Raw genomic sequence first — 4,355 nt, forward strand, 5'->3', positions numbered from 1 at the left:
TATATATATATATATATATAGATATATATATATATATATGTATATATATTATCTACTAGTTAGTGTAGCAAAATAACATTCCTTAGCAACTCTACCCAGTTTCGGAGTTAGTTTCTTGGTGATGTGCCGACTTGCGGTAACCCTGTATCCTACCACTCAAGAGATGCTATGAGGAATAAACTATTCTATCTAAGACATCCACTTGAGAGTGGTGGAAATAGGCTCCTATACGAAATAACCATGAATCAGTATGAAAACAAGAAAAGCACCTGGATGATGCAAGCAAAAGAATATATGAAAGAATCAAACATAAACTTCAGTAAAACTGAATCGCTTAAAGGTAAGAAGCCAAAAGAAATAAGAAATAACTGAGACGGAAAAGCGTGGCAGAGGTAAATGAATGACAAGGCAACATTAAGAACCTACAATTAATATAAAGAGAGCATAAGAGAAGAAACCTGGTATGATGGCACTATAAAAACAAAGCTGACCAGTAGGGTTCGACAGACTATACAGGCATTCTAGGATTGGATGGTAGGAAGAGGCTACAAGGGGAAGCTACGAAATGCTTGTGCTGTGAGGAAGACTTCTTGCTCTACTGCCCAGAATATAATGAGATTAGAAATATATATAGTTTAGTGCAGCAGCCACACCAGGAAACTAAGGAGGAAATGATAGCTAACACACACAAAGGAGGGAGCTGTTTCAGAGGAGAATCTCACTTACTACTACTAACTTAAACTAACAGTACGGTAGAAAATAGTTAATTCGCCAAAAATGCTTCACAAGTGAAATAACTAAATTTGTGTAAGTTTAAAATGTTAAAAAACGTATTTATTAACCTAGAAATGGCTCAGAGGACCTCGGAGCGCTTACAGTTTAGTTGCCCACGGGTTTCGTCTGCTAGGAAATCGGCGGAGCAATACAAACAAGATGGTGGACGGTTTGTTTTTGCGCAAGGTTTGAAAACATGCGTATTGTCAGAAAACCCTATAACCTATAAAAACGGTAATGGGGGACCCTTTTGGGAAGCGGGGTTTTTGGGTGGGGGGAGAACACACGAGTTTTGGTTAAAAGTTAATGAAAACGGTAAGGGGGGACCTATTGGGAAACCGGGGTTTATGGGTGGGGGGAGACACAGACGACGACAATGAACACGACAAATCACGAAACCCTAGCAGACGAAACGCGTGGGCAACTAAACTGTAGGAGCTCCCGTACCAACTAAAATGTAGGAGATCCCATTCCCCGTTGTGTTAGGCTAACCAAACGACGACAATGAACAAGAAAAACCACGAAACCCTAGCAGACAAAACCAGTGGCCAACTAAACTAGGAGCTCCCGGCCTAGGCTACTAAACTGTCCTCTACTCAACATTCGTAGACCAAACATATGGGCTATTAGCCTAATAGAACGTTCATGCATGAAATGCGGTACCTGGCCAACTGAAGTGATCGTAACCAAACGAACCAACCTAACCAAACTTAGGCCGCATGCTCTTACCTGGCCGGGGGGCTTCGCCCCCCTGGACCCCCAGTATAGTATATTAACAGTGATTGCTACCTAACCAAGGGAACCAACCTAACCAAAGTTAGTCTTCACGTCTTTACCTGGCCGGGGGGCTTCGCCCCCCTGGACCCCCCTGTGGTAAAACTTTACAAAGCTTGTGCGGCCTATGAAGCGCCAAAAAAACACACGAAAAACGTATGTTTTGGCCTAATTTTCGATAACATGCAGTTAAAGATTAGTATATATATATAACTATAGAAACGGTAATGGGGGACCCTGTTGGGAACCGGGGTTTTTGGGTGGGGGAACACAGACAGAATAAAGGGCAAATGGATAGTGTTTCCAGGCGTAATTTTCGTAAAACGGTAAGGGGGGACCTATTGGGAAACCGGGGTTTTTGGGTGGGGGGAAACAGAGACGACAAAAATTAAGACTGGGAAATCCACGAAAACGGCTGTGAGGCTGACCCCTTACTCTACATACAAACCCAATTAACACTGGGAAACCCACGAAAACGGCGGTGAGGCTGACTCCTTACTCTACATACAAACTGACACCGCTAGCCTAAGATGTTTCTTGCCTACCTAAGAAACATCCCGCATTCGGACATGGCTGGCCTAGGCTACGTGTTAGGTATATGTACCGAAACCCACGAAAACGGCTGTGAGGCTGACCCCTTACTCTACATACAAACCCAATTAACACTGGGAAACCCAAGAAAACGGCGGTGAGGCTGACCCTTTATTCTACATACAAACTGACACCGCTAGCCTAAGATGTTTCTTGCCTACCTAAGAAACATCCCGCATTCGGACATGGCTGGCCTAGGCTACGTGTTAGGTATGAAGCGCCAAAAAACACACGAAAAACGTATGTTTTGGCCTAATTGTCGATAACATGCAGTTAAAGATTAGTAGTTCGAACACATGGGCTGTTAGCCTACGCGGAGGTTCGGAGGTGCGGACATGATGTGCGGCCTTGTCTACCACTTACCAATAAGAACACTACATTTGTAAGTTTTACCGTTCGAACACATGGGCTGTTAGCCTACAACATTCTAGTATTATACCTTTTTATCGATAACTTTTAACATCCATTGTTACTTGTAAAAACTTAGTAATTCCTAGAATGCCGTGATTACTGTTTTGGCCGAGTTCACAGTTCGAACACGTGGGCTGTGAGGGTAAGTGAATGTTCGGAAATGGTCACCGGCCCTGTCTTCCGCTTGCCAATAAGAACACTTATCTGCTATTTACTACCTAAACGCTTTGACCCTTAACCAGGAAACATTTACCTTAACTTACAGACATCAATTAACTTGCCTTATTATTGGGAGTCGTCAAATTCGTGCTCGGCGGGGGAAACGGGAGGTGGGTACAGGTTCGCGACCGCACGCATGAACACGTGAAACCGGGCATCGTACTTTGGATATTTTCGGCGGAAGAGATGGTTTGCCAGGTACTTATCGAACGAGTCCTCCCTTCTGCCGTATTTAGGTACGTCAGCCCTCGCGTCCCTCCAGCAACGTTCGATGTTCTGGGTTGATGCCCCAGTTTCGAGATCCACAAAATTTTTGGAGTGGTTCACGGTTTCATGCGTGTAGCCCTCCAGTTGCAACTGGGAGTAGGCTGCCCAACAGTCGCTGATGATCTTGGTTCCCGGTAATATCCACTTTCGTATTTGGGCAACTAACGTTTCCCGTCAACGGTCAGTTACCGGGACCATAAACGTTTTTTTGGAATCACGTTCGAACCCGCCGAACACCCACACTCCTTCGATGTACCTCCCTCTATTGTATTTTCGTTTCCCGAACTTGGCTTCGTCGATTTCGACGATTTTGCCGGGCCCACCTATTGGAGTACTACTATTTTGTACATGCAACTTCCCCGGCAGATATATACTTAGCTTATGTCTCTGACGTCCGACAGAAATTCGAATTTCGCGGCACACGCTGCAGGTAGGTCAGGTGATCTACCCCCCTGCCGCTGGGTGGCAGGAATAGGAACCATTCCCGTTCTAGAACCAGATTTTCTCTGTCGCGGTAGTGTCAACATATGTTATTGCTACCTCCTGACTTGATTTTCGTTTTTCATCGCCATCGATCTTCTGGGCTGTCTTTTGCAGGGAAGTACTGGGTCTTTGGTTCGGCATACGCTTTTATTAACTTTTTAATGAATTTGGCTTCGAAAATTTCGAAGAATATATGACGTGTAACTACCAAAATTTTCGGTAGACACTCACATAGTTTGCAAGAAAGGGAAATATTAATATTTATTCATTAATACGTGTAATAAGTGTTAGAATTGATTGAGGAAATAGACTGACTTCCTACTTTAGGGAGTCAGTAAAGCATGTAACTAGATACGTTTCTTTTAAAAGTTTTTTGGAAACTCGTACTAACGAGCAATTAGAGTATTAACAGTACTAGTAGTGTTGCATCCTCATCACCTTCTTACTTCGCAGAAACTTCAAATTCATAATTGCAATTTGAAGACAAGGATTGTGGCTCAAAATGCGAGCTATTGAAAGGTAAGAAGTGATTACTAGTGTTCCCCATTGCAGTGGAGGGTGCGTCTGATCGGCTCTGTCTCGCTCCCAGGCCTAGACCTCTTTCAAGCTCCCAAGCCCAGGGGAGAAGGAATGTCAAAAGCCGTAAGGAGGTTTCAGAGAATCCCCACCGGTCAGGCGTCCCCTCGGCAGGTTCTGTAGAGCGTCCCAGACTGCCAAGGATAGCCATTGAAAAGGCATCCTTAAAAAAGTGCGTCTCTTCATCTTACATCCGAAAAGACGAAGAATGTATATGTTTTGATGATCTAGCGCGTTCTCTGAAAAACTAAGAGAACACT

This window comes from Macrobrachium nipponense, chromosome 42, assembly GCF_015104395.2.
Source record: "Macrobrachium nipponense isolate FS-2020 chromosome 42, ASM1510439v2, whole genome shotgun sequence".
Classification (NCBI taxonomy): Eukaryota; Metazoa; Arthropoda; class Malacostraca; order Decapoda; family Palaemonidae; genus Macrobrachium; species Macrobrachium nipponense.